Genomic DNA, 17023 nt, shown 5'->3' on the forward strand with positions numbered 1-17023 from the left:
CTAATAGGTTCACAATAACATAAAAATATTGTGTTTCCTCTACTTATTTCTTATATAATAAATGCATAAAATCCGCAGTCTTTTGTTAATACTGGGTATGGGTAACGAAAAAACTTTTCCGGACACTTGCATTTCTCACTTTGTAATCAAAAATATTTTAATCCGGAAAATAATTCTTATCCTATGATTTGTTTCATTTTTGTTATATACATACATTGTGGATTTGATGCATTTGTGACAAAAGCGAATAAAACACAAAATAGTAGAAACGTTGGAAGGACTTAAGAGAGAAAAATAGGAAGGAAATCTTCTGTGTAACATCCGTTCGTTGCAACGTGGATGGAAAATGTTTATTTTGCATGAACATCCGCAGTCTATTTATAACAGTTACGGTACCCGGTGATTTTTGGTACACGGGCAACGCAACTCCGCAACACAAACGTGTAATGCTTGGATTATACGAGTAAGCGGCTCCTGTCCGTCTCTGCACCGCCGTTATAGCCGTTGTTATTGTTGCACCCGAGGTGCAATGCCTCCATCACTCTTGCTCAATGCATTTCCTACCTTCAGCCGACAGTTTTAAAGTCGTTCTACGCTCTCACCTGTTCCCCAGGACTTTCTTCCTCGTTTTTGGTGAAATTTTCCTTACAATGGAAGGTCGCGAGGTCATCCTACGCTTCCGTAACGCGATTGCGATCAAATTGCACAGTTGATGAGCGCAAATGAATCGTAAAATAGCATCTCCGTTTGACTAGACCGAAATAAAGAACGCTCCGTACATTGTTCTGTGATTTAATAATGCTGAGAAATACTTGACGAATGAATCTATAATGATTTCACTTTCCTTTTTGTAAATGTAGGCATTCATGGCTACATTGTATATTGTTTGTGGAGAATTAATTGTTTCTCTTTACAGTCAGTATTAAAATAGTATATCTTATTTTCGGTTGTAAAATGAATTTCCACGAATTTGTGAATTTAGTGCAAACTTTAATACATTTCTTTGTATATTTATGAATTACTGTACAATTTTTGGAGCGCAGATTCTATTGTCTTGTTTATGCATCAAGAGCTCCATTATAATAGTTTCTAAATGACAGAATATTGTGCATTAAAATTGTTATTCTTGCACGTTGCAGTAAATAAATAATTTTATTTGCAGGTTGGTATAGCAGATCATCAGATGATGGGATAAAGAAAATAACAGTTGAATCGAGTGTTTCGATGATCAGTACGTGTTTGTAAGTAATGTTCAGAACAAAGATATACCATAATCAATCAAGTTATGTTGTAAATATTTAATCAAGTATTCGCTGCGTAAAGTAGCAAGTTTTAATGAGCAAAATGCACCACTTAATTAGTGCCTTTAACTGTGATTACACAAGGAATGTTTATTGTGTAATATGAATAATTTCAAAGTGAAAAATACTGATTAAAGTATCAGCCAACAAGGCATTTTTTGTGTGCCTTTCTTTAAAGAATTATAGCTCCTACAATGTTAAGTATTTTGACTTAAAAATAAAATGATGGATGGATGGCAAAAGTAGAAACTTCAATCTTTAAAATGAGCCTAATCATATTGCTTTACTATTTTTGTTAACGAAATTATCACGGCACAAATATCGACAATTTTTCGGGAATGGGAAATTTAATGTTCAAGTACTTTTTGAACCCACTGCAAAGCGTCTACACAAAACAGGCGTCCGGGTTCTTTAAAAAATTTCCGAACAAAGTCTGTAACATGACGCGTTAGACCAGAAGATCCCCGTTAATCTTTTCCGAAAATGGGTTAGACGACAATAACGTGCCGTGTGTAAATCGCGAGACCGAGTCAGTCGAGAGTTGGATTTATCGATTGGTTCAGAGCACAGCATAGCATCTGTAACGGCAGATTACCATACACACCGCTACCGAGCACTCAATCAAAATCGTTAAGGCCGACCATTTGCATTCGGAATTCGGATTACACAGCAGAACCGTCGTCCGTGATACGGATCGCGGGAGCAGAATCGTTGGGCGAGCCAAGCGGACTCGCTGTCAATTAAAAACCGATAAATATTGACACGAATATTCCGCAATGGAATGATGAACCCGCATAGAATCACCGGTCATCGACGGATAATTAATGGCTATTGTATACCGGATGATTTCATAAACGTCGATTAAACGCAAACAAATTGACGACGAGATTAAATAGCTGGAAGCTATTGGCCAAATAACAAGCTGGCCCGTCGATTGGAATTGTCATTGACAAATTCCCTAATGGCGGTAAATGTCGTCCAGTTGTCGATATACAATCAATTATAAACGTATGCATCCCTCTCGTCGTGATCCAATGAAAATAATTATCGATGATATCACTTCCTTTCTCGTAATTGCCGTTTCGTTTACGCTGTGTTATTACATTGCATTAAGCGATCACATGCAATCAGATTGAAGGACAAGGTAAATGTTCATATTCTATTTTCGATTTAATTTCTATTAATAATTTTAAGGTATATTTACAGTTTGCACGTGAAGAAATAATTCAAGTCTGGAGTTTAATTTCTAGACAGTAAATGCAAATGAGTGAAAACATCACAAGAATCTAGAAATAGCATTGAAAAGTCAGATTTTAGAGAGTGGTAATAAACTACAGATTTCATGCATTAATAATAAAAATGAGGAAATAAAATGTAGGTCAGTGAAAGTGTCAGTAGAAACTAAAAATGCCGTTTCAATTTGATCGGATTATAAAGAGTAGAAGCAAATTTGTATCTACAGTACAGTTTTGACCTAAGCTCAATCGTCGGGTCCCTGTTGTGACATAGATCGTGTAGGGCTCCTATTTTCTTTTAACCGCATCGAACATTACAGTGCGACCGAGGCAGCTAGTGGAGGGGATAGGCGAATTGACTAAGATCGTGTAGCTCCGTTCGGCTCAGATCAAGACACAACTGTAGCTTCCGTTTGTTGGGAAACAGAACATCTTCTGCAGGCTTGAGAAACAGAATTCTGCGATTGTATCAGCAATTATAGGAAGACAAACGACCGGATTAGTTTTTACGGTATGTGCTTACGGAACGGACTGATAACGGCAGCAATTTTTTCGCCCGGCAGTAAAATTTGTTACGAGCGTTGCACACGTAATTATGCACATTGTATGCATGATATACGAAAGGTACGCGCACGCGTCTATTATTCCGCGGGTTCTAATTTACAACTGGCCACCTAAGCAAAGCCCGTGAGTTCATTTAAATTCCACCCCGAAGGAAGAGGGGGGCCCCCCATTAAGATTAACGATAAAAACGGAAAAGTAACTTGTTTAATACCATCGGGCTTTCTCTTTCTGGCGAGGCGGCCTCCCAGCCAATTCCCGGCTGCTCATAATCCCGGTAGTGACGGATTATTAAAAATCCAAATAACTCCATTAGTTTCCACGCGTTGTCTATAATGCAGAACTCGTTATTAACCGACGGGCCTAATTACTTTCAATTCCTTAGCCGGTAACGGAAACAATTAACATTAATGACAAAAAAGCGGAGAGGCGAGCTGCTTAAGCCGACGGTATCTAAGGCCCACACGAGGGGGCCCGTCGTGCCCGCGTTTCCAGAATCCTCGTTACCGGTGATTCAAAGTACCCTCCTTTTCCGTTTCAATTTCTGCCGAGATTATCCCGACGTTTCTCGAACAGATGTATTCCGGGTGGTCTAAGTATGACAAAAAAACCCGTCGGTCTTCGAGCACACCTCTTACAGTCGATCCAAAAAGTATTTGAACAATAAATATCATTCTCGAGAAATTGACGATATTTAAAGGGAGGGGGGGGGGGCTGCTTCTCGTATAACGGTAGTGAAATTGATTTTCAAGAATTCTTTTATAATGGGATATATGGGACTAGACTTTTTTGGGATGTAAACAGATAGCCTTGAAATATAACCGTTTTTTTGTTTTTAGTTCAATTCTTAGTTATTACATAATATACAGGATTTCTTAACAGGAATTAGAACATTTGACCATTTACTGTAAGTGCTCGAAAGAAGACAAATATTTTGAGAAATATTATATTTTTCAGGACTGTACACTAATACTTGTCTATTGAGAACAACACGGGGAATCGATTCATGCAAATAAGAATTGTAGAGTAGCATTCAAAAAACGTGTACAACTGCACCGATTCATTTTCGTAAAAGATCGCATTACAGGACCATTCAGAAAAAAATCGTTCCATTTATGAGGAAATTGAAGCCATTTTCAAATTAAATGCTTACCTCCTTTTTAACGTACAATTCCCAACTTTTTTGTGACGATTTCCCCGTTCAAGGTGACTTCAAAGTCACAATATGCAAGGTCACTGAGTCCTCTTGAGATCACCTGCAACGTTATACAGTTAAATTTTATTTTTATATTTTCACTCAATTCGAATTGAACTAAAATATACAAATTTTACATCTGTCGCAATTGAAGGACGGTCGGCAAAAAGGTTGAAAGAATTTTGATTCATTATCTCGAACACAACAAAAACTAAGGCTACACGTTCGTCGGCGTAGATGCGAACATAATCGCTGCCGATAATCGCGGCGATGATGTTACTCGAGTTATTGATGAAACCGGTAGCTCACTGCGCTCGTGTACGTTGTATTTCGTACGCGTTGTTGACGAGGAAGTTATCGGTAATCGTCTATAATTGTTGCGTTCATCTTATAAAGTTCCCTTCCTGTTTTTGCATTTTAATAAAGCGACGGTAAACCAACTGGATAATGTTGGTGGCATAATGCAATTTCCTTTTTCTTTAAAATAGAGTATCTCTAGAGTTCTCTCGAATTTTTCCTCGCAGTTACAATTTCTTAAAAAATGTCAGTATCACGATACGCATTTATATTTAGTGAGGGAAATAGCAGAATCATAATTGGCGCCAAAATTAAACCTAATTCCAAATCGTTTTTCAATCATGTTACCAAGAAATAATGAAAGATAAAAATTAGTCGTTTAGAATATCAAAGATTCCCTAACCTAAGAAATTAAGTTCATTGGATCACCGGGGATCGAATAATAAAGTCCGGACAACGTGTGAATAAAACTAATGAATTCTCGTATTGTGAAAACTCACGCCGTGGACGCTGTTTGCGAAAGATTAAAAGAAACCAATGGAGACCGTACGAGCCAATCGAACGATCGCATTGTGAAAAGTGACGATGTCGAAACAGTTGCGAAAGATCGAAAGAAACCAATTGAAACAGTCCCGGAGGCAAATTACACAGCTTTTTGCCTCCGCGTTGTCCGAGCAGGAAACACTTGAAACTTCCCCGAACAAATAGCGCATAATAATCTGTCCGACCTTGCCGGGACGTTCCTTAACAGTGACGATCCGCAAACGAAAAATGAGCTGTTACCGTGAAGCCCGTGTGTACACATGGCTGCCGGTATTTAGTCGTTACACCTTCCAGACGATTGACATTGCGCAAACACCGTTGAATTTTCGTCTTTCTCCCTGCAGCACACTTCGAGCGAGTGTTTGATCTGTCTTTCGGTCGAATCCGAGAAAAAAAGAAAAAACGAAGAAGAAACGAACCGGAAAAGAGTTACGTCACTGCCGAGGCGACACTCTCGGCCGGGACATTTATTTAGTCATTCACGTGTATTCCAAAATGAATAGAGGTAATTACCATGCGCCACGTCAGAGACACAGAGACAGTATTGCAGAATGCGCAGTCATTGCAGCTGACTTCATCGGTAAACTAAATACCATAAGACGACGGAGAAAACGGTGCAGTTTAGCGCATACGTGCACGCCTCCTGCCCGAGCTGAATCGTCTCCGTCGTTTCCAGCGTCCATCTTGAATATTAATCGAGGGTTTGATCAAGCGGTTGACGTTAAACGCGCCGGCAATTAATATTAGTAATTCTTGGCGAATTAACGATTTTTAGATTAATCGATGTTATTAACGAGCGACCGCCGAGCGACTCGTCAAAACACCGCCGCCATTAAAACCAGATTTTATGGATCATATCGAACTGGCCGCTCTGACCGGATGTTTATTATCGCGTCCGGCGTGTCCACGTTACAGCCGGAATTTTTTCCGATCCGATGATTTACACCAGGAAACTCTTCACGGTTGTACGTTAGATACCCAGCAGGAGCAGGCGGACACGCCCCGCTTCGATTTACGTTCAAACGCGATTAGGGATCGATAAAGGGACCAGCTCGCTTATCTTCAGGATCGCTACCGATGCGATGTAGCGGGAACGGTCCGCGCAGCTGCCACGATCCATCTTTGCGTTTATCGTCAGACCATTCTCACAAAGTCTCTTGTTATGCCTTCGTATGTACTCCATTATTTTCGATATTAATGAAGCTAATCGCTATTTTGCCCCTGTTCGTGATGCAGCTTGATCTGGTTTGATCATCGAGAATTTTTAGACTTTACTAATTTATTACTGGACAAACTGAATGATGTAGAGCTGAAAAACTGTTTGCAATATGCTCCAGTATGGTACAGTACTATAGACAAATTTTTGTTGCATAGTCTAAATACAGTGCTTACTCTATGTATGTCCCAAATGCCTAGCGGATAATAGTCGTAGAACTATCCCCACTTCCGCGGGGTATACCCCGTGAGGGCCTATGAACCGAGCCTCTAGATCTTCGTTGTCCTTTTCTACGATCGGCGTGGATCAAAGAATCTCCTGGCCGATATATGTCCCGGCTAGACCCGTGTTTTTGGACAAGTATCGAGTAAACACTGTACACCAAACATTAATAGTGTTTTCTATAGGTGATGGCGACTTACTGAACCCCTCGTAAGATTGTCTAAAATCAACCCTTACTTGATCGTGTGGTATATGATTTTTCAGTAAAAGAAAAACTTTCTGTCAGGCACAGTAATTAAATAAAAATGTACCCGTTACATAAATAATTCTGTTCGCGCAAAAACAGCGTAATAGCTTTCTAAACTCTTCCTAATGTCATCGCAATTTAGCATTTTACCGATTCAGTTTTGTCGTAAGTGCATCAAATCTTGCTATGCAAAATATCCGACGGCCTAAATCTTCACGAAATGGTAGCATTTGTAACGTCAACCCCTGAAGGGTTAAAGATGTGAGTTTTTCGTTCTCGGTACCGTTGGTTTCGACCTAACGAAAGTCGGCGTTTCCTGTTGCATCGTTACGGTGCATCACGTGCCACTCGATACCGTGCATCATGGGAACGGGACAATATCCGGAACAGCCTACCCCTGGACCAGTGTAGGACGATGTTGCAGGGTGTGTAAGTTGTTTGAGTGTGGTTGCAGCAGGATGTCATGTGATACGCTGGCCCCCGGCGACTCGTGCGGTAGCGGACGATGCATTTCCAGTTTGGTATACCGGAGTTGTGCTATACCAGCGGCTTACGCTCGTCTGAATAGAACGCGTGCTGTGACATTCCTCCTTTTCTGACAGCGCTGTCGCTGCCAAGCGCATCCGGTCACCGGAATTAACCTTCTCGGGACAAGCCAGCGTCCGATCAAAGACGGCGCTGTCCAACGAAAAGCCTGATCCTCGATGGTGTTTATCATCTGTTCATTAGGTTATTCAATTTCGTTTTCACTTTTCCCGTAGCCTCTGTCGTCCATGGATATTAATACCGAGAGATGATGCAGCAAGGTTGCTGAAGACGTACAGTTGCTCAAAAGGGTAATTTTCACTTCACCTTTCCTTTTTTCTATTAAATTAATATTGTATGCATCATCGTAGAACCCTGATAGGATTCCCGAAGAAATGCAGATACTCACGAAGGGGTAATTTTCACTTCAACTTCACTTTCCAAGGTCTTCCGTAAAATTAATGTTGACCATCTTTCAATGTATGCATCACACATTGAAATCGAAGCGGTAATTTTCATTTCATCCAGGAAATTGTTATTGACCATCTCCCAATGTACGTATCAGCGCTGGTAAGATGCTGAAGAAATACAGATATCAACAAGGGGGTAATTTTCACTTCAACTTCGCTTTTCCATGTCTTCCATTATCCATAAAATTGATATTGAGCAGCTCCGAATGTATGCGGCATCGTACAGCTTTGACAAGGTTGCTGAAGAAGCGGAGCTACTTGCAAAGATGTAATTTTCAGATTAAAGCAACGAAGACTGCAATTACTTTTACAACGATAAAATTTTTCAGAGTGCATCCTTTCTGTTAGTGGCCTGCTTAAAAAATGGCGCACTGAAAAGAGCTTCATGCTCTAAAACGAGTGCAGGTTCGTTGACTGTTTTTTTGCAGCATTCCAGCAATTTGATCGTACATTGAATTTTCACTTTCTCGCGTCTTCGAAGAGTGTCGATAAACTATTAGCTTATTCATCGAACGGATGGCATGCCATTGTGTTCCGGCGACGTGTAAACGGCTTTGTCGCGACGCAACGGTAGACATATTGGCTACCATTGATGCATTCTCGCGCACCGACATATTTATGAGCACTTCGTCAAGGTTCGAGCTTTCCTCGAGCGGTCCTTGTTCATCCTGGCGAGCCGTCTCCGTTGCCCGATGTTGTCCGACAATCACGCCGCGATTCTTCTTCATTTACCCCTGGCCCGGCCGGTGCAACTATGCGCCTGTGCACCGAGAAAGAATTCACCTGGAAAGTAAAGGTCACCGACAATAAATACTTCTTGATTAATTGCGACTTTCAGCGTGAAAGGTATTTTGTCGTGACCGGACAGCAGTTTTCATATATTCCTTTCTGAAACGCTGAAGATGCTGCTCGCTGCGAGATGAACGGATAATGACGTTGCCGACGGTATAGTAACTGGAACCCGATACGGCAGAGCGATACTAGATGAGAATTGGAAATGAACGTTACGTTCGATTCTATTCGGGCTTGAGAAGCTGACAATTTGTTCAGCAGCGTGGCACCGTCTGAATCGAGTCCAAAATTTTATTTTTTAATTACTGATATTACAGAGAAAATAGTCCTTTTTTCCTTTTATTACAATAAAAATCGTGGGTATTAATAAAGGTTTCCTAATGTTTATGAGATTTTACAAACCGGTTGTTCATTTCTGGCAATTAATATAAATCGGTCCAATGTACCTAGAAGAGGTGTTTCAAAAGATATGTTTAAAGGGTCCAGAAATAAATCTGTTAAATTATCTTAAATATCTGAAACTTGATTAAGGAAGATTGATTAAGGTTTGCTAATGTCAGCAGATATTTTTACCCCCAATTGACAAAAATTTCCTGGATGCACGAAGTGCAAGATTGACCATGAAATTCGAGTACGAACTGAATGGCTTTATAGATGGCAGACGATAATAGAAAATTTTGAGCGTTTCCGAGTGCATTTTTTGTAGAGAATGCACCGAAGCGTGGGTTGCATCCGTGTACCGAGAGAAATCGTGGCAGATTTAATATTACATCGCGGACGCAGACATTTCCTGCGTGTTCCACGCGCGATTCACAAAATTATGATCACGCACGGTTACGTAGAACTCTCGCAAATAACGAAAAATAACCATCGCGGGCATGTATATATAAAATAATCATTGTGCACGACTGGCCATCTGCTCGTCGACTCGTCGAATACAGTTATGTCGTCATCTGCTGTTGTCGCAGGAAGTCGTCGGTATAGAGCAATAATTAAAGAAGATTACAAGCATCCGACCATAAGAACCATTTCACCGTGAACGAACTGGAGGAAACATTGGCGGGATGGGAAATGGAAAACTAATTTCACAGACGCACCTGCGTCTGGTTTGCGAGCTTTTCTTAACGTTGATACGGGAGAAATTACATAATTATATACAGGGTGAAAAATATAACTCTCTTGTCTTTCATGGTAGAAAAGTGTTTCAAAAATGATGAAGTCTGATAAACAAAAAAAGTTCTTTCAAGGTTTCTGCAAGATTTTAAGATTATTTATATGTTTTTATTACTCGATGTCACATGAGGGTCGCAGCATCTGTGGATCCTAGTGCATGTTTGCTCCTTATGCAAAATATTTCTGCATCGTTAATATAAGGGAGCTGAATAAAAATTTATTTCTTCCGTTAACAATTTTGATTATTTGAAAACGACGTGCTCTATTCTTGCATTCTTCCAATGCTTTTCCTGTTTTATGTTTCTTTATGTTTTATTAGGCTCTTTATCTCAGCCGTCACGCCATGACGACGCCTATTTAAAAAACAAGTTGAGTCGTTTGTTACGTCGTTAGTTTCAATAATTTACTTCAGGATACCCTCTAAAACGCGCATTTCAAATCGATTAGCAGAGTTGCAATTTGTTCGATTGAAACAGCCCCTGTAAGGGTGGTTTCATTAACACAGTTCCAATAAATATTCATACCAGAGTTATATTCTACAATCCCAAAAACCCTTAAAAACCGTTTGCAATTAACAATTAACGGAGGCTTTTCGCGATTCCGGTCCCCGCCCCGTCGCGACGGGGGTATAGACCGAGAGGGTGAAAAAAGGAAGGCTCTCGCGAGCCAGAGAACCAGAAGAGGAATGCTGCCTGCGGTACCCGAGATCGAGACCAGCTCCTCAGCTGGACGTCGGACGTATTAATGCTAATCGACGCAAATACCCTTTGTATGGGCCGGTTTATACGCGTGTTCTCGCGACCGGGCCCGCTCCTGGCACAGAAACCGCCTCGGCGACCAGTTTCCTCCGCGAAGCGGAGAAAATTCTCCGCTCCGAGATTCCGCTCCGCTCTGCGTCACCCGGCGGGGTTGGTCGCGTCTAGACGACGCTGATCGTGCGATCAAACGATTAAATCATATGGGTTTTGCATAATTGCGCGCGCACGCGCGCCAGTGGCGAGACCGCTTCCTCCTTCGTCCGCGCGCGCTCGCGGCAGCGTGCGACACTCGGCACTCGTCGCCGACGCGACGCCGGAAAACCCGTGCCATTGGCTTTCGCATGTTTCACTGACATTCACACCTGACATTACCCGAGGTAATAATCCCCGTGATTCCACGGCCATGAAGATGTACGGCCTATTAAGAGATCCGCTGTCTGCCGCGCTCTACGGCCGAGCGTGTCTGCCTGTGGTGTATCTGCCGCGGATCGTTCCATGCGAACGCTGTTATTGGAAGAATGTCAACTTTCTCGCGGCCTAACCTTTTCGCGGGTTCGCCCGGGAGAAAGAGAGGAGAGAAGAACGATCCCGCCGATCCAGCCGGGGGAAAAGTCTTTCCGTAGGAAACGGTCTGAGACGATTGCGTTTAGGAGAGGACTGTGGCAGATCGGTCGAAACGGTCCCTTTCTCTTTGGGTCCTACTCAGAAGGCAATTTCCTACAAATTTGCCACCAAAATTTATCCACCAATTCTAATCAATCTGTTTCCGCGTTAGGCTCGGTGTTACGATCACTGTTACGACTACGACCATCGAACAGCCTCGACTATCTTCTTTTGAAAGGAAGCCATAGAACGAATAAACATTGCATCGAATGAATAACGTATCTGTTTCATTGACTCGTATGCAACATAAAATTTTAATTAAAATTCCAATCGGCTGGTTATAGTCGTTCTTATGCGCTATACATACTGACGATCGAAAGAAAGGAAATACATACGCGTCTAAACACTTAAGAAATTCATTATATTTTCATATAGAAACGTCTCTTGATTTACGATAATATTTCTTAGTCTGATTCGCGAGAGTCATTTTACTGTTAATGACTTCCTAGCAAGGAGAAATTACGTGTTTATCGCACGTTTCGGATCGTTGTGGATTGTCATAAATATTCACGACAGCAAAATTATGGCTTCCCCATTGATACGATTGTCCAATTCGAGACATGACAAGAAGTTAATGCGTATTCGACTGTAGGACTAAAATTAATCGTTACAGCGCCAATCGTCAACGACCAAATGATTAATATTAGTCATACTAGTCTGGTTTAGGTGCGGGTTGGATTTGTAATAGGACCTATTTTTTATTATTTCAAGTGGAGGGGGTTGAACATCGTATTTTAGCCAAAGACTTTTTTGAAATTCGTCCTGCAACCAGACTGGCAGCTTTCCAAAAATATCTACACATTGATAGGGAGATATTTCAAGATTCTCTTTGGCTAAAATGCGCGTCGAGTATGCTGCTAGATGCTCTAAAAATTTGAACGCTATACAGTGATTTCTCTGTATATGTCGTCAAGGTCTGGATAATAAACGTCGCGGAATTATCCCCACTACCGCGGGATATACCCCGTGAGGGGGAAGCTCGAGAGGCCTCGGACGCCGAGCAAGTGTGTCTCCTGGATGATACACGACGCTGAGAAGCCCCGCGTTGTTGACATAAATCGAGAATTTACTATAGTAGCTGTAAATTCTGTGAAGATGAACACGAAGTTGGCTTATTTTCTGTGTACCGAAGAAAAAGCTCTTACAAGAGTACTTTATAGATATCAACGTGGCTATTGACGAAGATGCAAATAAATAACTTTCATTAACGATTACCGCGAGCATGTCCGCACCTCGTATTTTCGTCGATCGGGTCAGGGATACGGCAAGATCTCGATCCAACGATGCTCGGACGATCGAGTGCCCACGCCCTTCCGACAGAACGATTTCCTATCGGACATGCAAACTCTGACTTACGTGTCAGCCGATGGACAGGTTCCCGCAATAAGGAAGCGAACGTTATGATCGATCTTTCAGATCTGACAATGCACGCAGATTATTCCCAATGACCGCGTCCCCCTCGCGCTGTCTTCCGCCTCTCACCATCCTCCTCGGTTCAACCAACTGTAACTGTCCGGGTTCAACAACGAGACATAAAAATGAGAAAAAGTAACAGGAGAAAATGAAAAAAAAAAAAAAAAGAAACGAACAGAGCAACCCGGCAATGTGTAACTATGTGCGCGGCGGAGCGGCGTGTTCGCGACGACTATGTTAAACCGTGTTCCGTGCCTTCTGATAAGGCACATTAAGCGATTATAATCGAGATTAATCGTGTAACGTTCCCCGTCCTTTGATGCAGCACAACGATACGCGGCGGAACGGTGCGTTTTGTTTATCCATTTGTTCGAAAGCATCGCGATTCATCGTGCTCTCGCTCTCTCGCTCTTTCTCTGTTCCCTTTAGTTTTCTTGGCCGGGAGCCTCGGCAACCGTGAGAGAAACACCACGGAAATATGTAAAAAGAAAGATCGAGGGACATCGTGAATAGGGGAACCAGCTCGAGGAGCAATCGTCCGTGGCAAGTCTGATTGAAAGGATCGGCGATACTCACAGCAGCGTTTTAATGGAAAGCGCGCCGGTTCTGCTCGATTTTTTCGCCGGTGCTTATCGATGCCATTTTCTGTTTCATTCGAGCGCGGAAACGCGCGGAAATTAGCCAAAAAAAGAAAAAAACGAAAAAGCGGCGCTGTTCAGCAGGATCTAATCTTCGAACGCGAACTTTTTAGCGCAGTTGAATCACACGCGGATAAATTAAAAAATGACATTTAATATTTTACCGACCGGTGGCCTGTTAATCGGTTTTTTGTCCTCGATGCTTACCGACCGGTAGCCTATTAATCGGATTGCCACGCCAACCAAAACAGAACCGATATCAGAGAAGTATTTACGGTCGTGTGATCGGTGAGAAGTGTGTAGGATGTCCAACCGCTACCGGTCGGTAAAGTGTTAACAGTAAAGTCTCGATCTAAGCCGAACGGAGCTACGCGATCTTAGTTCGCCTATCCCCTCCACTGGGGGGCATACCCCTCGAAGGGCCAAGAAGGTCGAGCTGCCTCGGTCCTTCGCTACGTTCGGCGAGGTCGACGCGGTCACAAGAAAATAGTAGCCCTACACGATCTACGTCACTGCGCGGACCCGAGGATTGGGCCTTATTTCCTCATTTGTATTATAAATGCATAAAATCTCAGGTCTCATAGAATTAAGTTTCCATTACTTTCTTGCACGGTTTTGTGAGGAACAAAGATTAGGGTTACCCATAAGTAATCAATTATTTGCAAAGAATTTGTTTTGCCTTTAGTTCTGTACCGATCGTTGAAGAGGAGACTGTTCAAAATATTCTAAAAAGTATAATTTTTTTTACAACCCTGTAATAAAATGGTGGCGTTCAACAAAGAAAATTTGCGATGTTCATGGAGATGTATTGAAGGTCAACAAGTGTCAACGTTGGTTCAGAAGGTTTGCTGCTGGTGATTATGACCTCTCTGACATTCCTCGATGTGGACGACCAGTTGAATTTGATAATGGTACCCTAAAATCTCTAGTGGAAGCTGATCCAAAATTAAGTATACAAGAATTATCGAGAAGCCTTGGGTCTCCACATGGTCAACTATACAAAGGCACCTACACGAAATAGGAAAGGCATATAGGCAAGGAATATGGGTACCGCATCAATTATCTGAGACCAACCAGAATATTCGTCGATCAATTTGCACTTCATTGCTATCCAGATTTCGTGGAGATCCATTTCTTAGCAGAATCGTTACCGGAGACGAAAAATGGATTCTTTATGATAACATAAAGCGTTCCAGGCAATGGCTTTCTGCAAATCAAACCGCAATATCAACCCCTAAACCTAGCTTATCACTTGGAAAGGTGTTACTGTGTATTTGGTGGGACTGTCGTGGCATAATTCACTTTGAGTTGTTGAGACCTGGAGAAACAGTTACTGCTGAGTTGTATTGTCGGCAATTACAACGGCTGTATTCAGAACTATTGAAAAAGGGGGCAGATGCCCCCACAGAAAAGGTGTAATACTGCAAATTGACAATGCCCGGCTCCATACAGCGAAACTCACTCAGGAAAAAATCAAAGAATTGCAATGGGAAGTTTTACCGCACCCCCCGTACTCACCGGATATTGCTCCCTCTGATCTTTGCAGATCTCTGGAGCATTATTTAGGAAATAGAACATTCTGTAGAAGATGTAAGGAGGCACCTTGGAGTCATATTTTGCTTCACGAACCCTGGATTTCTGTAAGAGGGGGATTGCAAATTTCCAGGAAAGATGGCAAACTGTCCTTGATAACGATGGAAATTATGTAATAAATGAAGAAATAAAAACTTGAATTTACTACAAAGTTTGTTATAGATTTCAAAATAATTGATTACTTATGGGTCTCCCTAATATCTCCAATATCTATAAAAAAAAAGTGGACTCCAGTGTACACTTTATATAAAACAATCTAAATTTAATTCATACGTTCGGTGAGTTGCATCGTTCCGCGAGCAGTCTCGAATCGTCCGGAACGAATGCACGCGGCACGAAAGAAGGGGACGCTCGGCTCACGAATGAAAGACGTATTACATCCCGATCGTTCGGACCCTTCAATCCCGAGCGAGCACGGAAAGGTTCGCGGCGATAAAGTGGTCAGGTACCGTAAGCGAAAGGAATCCGGAGAATTTTCGGCGCGCACACCGAAATACATGGTACACGGGGGTCGCCTTGTAATCGAGATCGTGGTTGTCGATAATCTCGGTGTGGTACGGAGGTCTGACAGGAGCCGGTCTCGTCTGCAGGGCGTGCACAGTTATCGGGCGTATCCTCCGCGGGGATGCTCGGTTCCTCGACGAGCGTGTGTTTGCCTGGCCGCGTACGTGCATGCATACACGTGCATACGTGCACCGCACCTCGGATAAGAGTTACGTCAACCGCATGCAGGAAGAGCACGCGCGGTTACGCAACCACGCGGAGAGAAGGAGACGACGGGGCCAGGATGAGCAGGATGAGGATCGGAGCAGGATGAGCTAGAGAACGGCGAGGAGGAGGAAGAACGCAGCGGAAAAACGGTCGCGCGTTGCCGAGCATCGCGTACCGAGAAACGCGAACGTAATTGTACGCGTACCTCGATTCGTGTAAAGAACACTCGCGCGTGTTGCGTTGCGTTGCTGTGTTGATGCTGATACGTGCTACCGTACTCGCCATGGATACACGAATGATTGCACGCGCGCGCGCGCAACACGTTCTACAAACCCATCTTGGACACTGAGGATCAAAAGCACTTGCGCAATTTTTTATGGGTTCTCACGTTACAGTACTGTTCGATTTAATGTGCAGTTTATCGGAAGCACACGTGCATGAATCTTTTAAGATTAAACTTGCCACGGTCGGTACAGTGAAATCTCGATGTATGTCAGCAACACGGGTCTTGCCAGTGTCGTGTATCATCCAGGAGACATACCCGAGTTATGTTTACACTCCTCGGCGTCCGAGGCCCCTCACGGGGTATACCCCGCGGTATTGGGGATAATTCCGCGACGCTTATCATCCAGGCATTGGCGACATATATAGAGAAATCACTGTAATCGTTGGATTTCAGGTATTCAGATTGTGCAATGTTCTCGTTTATGGTATAGTATACTAATTGATCGAAAAGGTAACAGTCGGGAGTCTCAGTATGCGCTTGATACCAGCAGGCTATGACTGGACCAGTTATTTGTTTTTAGATGACACTGAAGATTAAATACGTGGTCCCTATTGTTTTCTAATGATCGGTAGATCGACTGGGCTAAAAGCTTGACTCGTGCGACTCTCTTAGGGCAAAAAATATTAAATATCAGTATTTTTGTTAGGTATCAAGTGGTCATCGGTACCTTTGTGAAGTACTAAACGGATTGCGATTCGATACAGTATCGATTTGATACCGACAGATTACTACTTTGGTAGCGGTTTAATCATCGGAGTATCATTAATAGTATCGGGCATCAATCTCACCACTACAGGAGAGGAAGTCCGTACACGAGGGGTCAGAAAACACAATGATACTGTAACAATAATGTACGGTGGGGCTTCCATAGCCTGGTATCATACTGTATCTACTGCCGTTGTTCAGAAAACACACGGATGTTGTAACAGTACTGTACAATGAGGCTTCTCGTGTATCATATAGCTGAACAATTTTGCAATTACTCAGAAGTCACATCGATATTTTAACGATATTAATTTGTCTCCCGATGAAGCAGCAATGCTTGAAGTACAAGGGTTCCTAGGTAAGGTTCCTAGGTCCTAAGTACAAGGGAAAAATATTTGACACATATCTTTTTGCGTCAACGTTGGGAAAGCCGAGATCAGTGAAAATCGTGTACCAATTTTTAATAAAAGTCTCCTTAA

At 42.5% G+C, this 17023-nt stretch overlaps 1 long non-coding RNA gene across 1 annotated transcript in view; it reads right to left on the minus strand.

Annotated features, from left to right (window-relative positions):
- LOC143355388 (uncharacterized) overlaps positions 1-17023 on the minus strand; it is a 56460-nt gene that overhangs the window by 20161 nt on the left and 19276 nt on the right. Inside the window, exon 2 of the long non-coding RNA XR_013082497.1 lies at positions 4251-4353. This is a non-coding gene — a long non-coding RNA (uncharacterized LOC143355388). The remainder of the gene's footprint in view (positions 1-4250; positions 4354-17023) is intronic.

Source organism: Halictus rubicundus, chromosome 7, assembly GCF_050948215.1.
Source record: "Halictus rubicundus isolate RS-2024b chromosome 7, iyHalRubi1_principal, whole genome shotgun sequence".
In the NCBI taxonomy this organism is placed as follows: domain Eukaryota; kingdom Metazoa; phylum Arthropoda; class Insecta; order Hymenoptera; family Halictidae; genus Halictus; species Halictus rubicundus.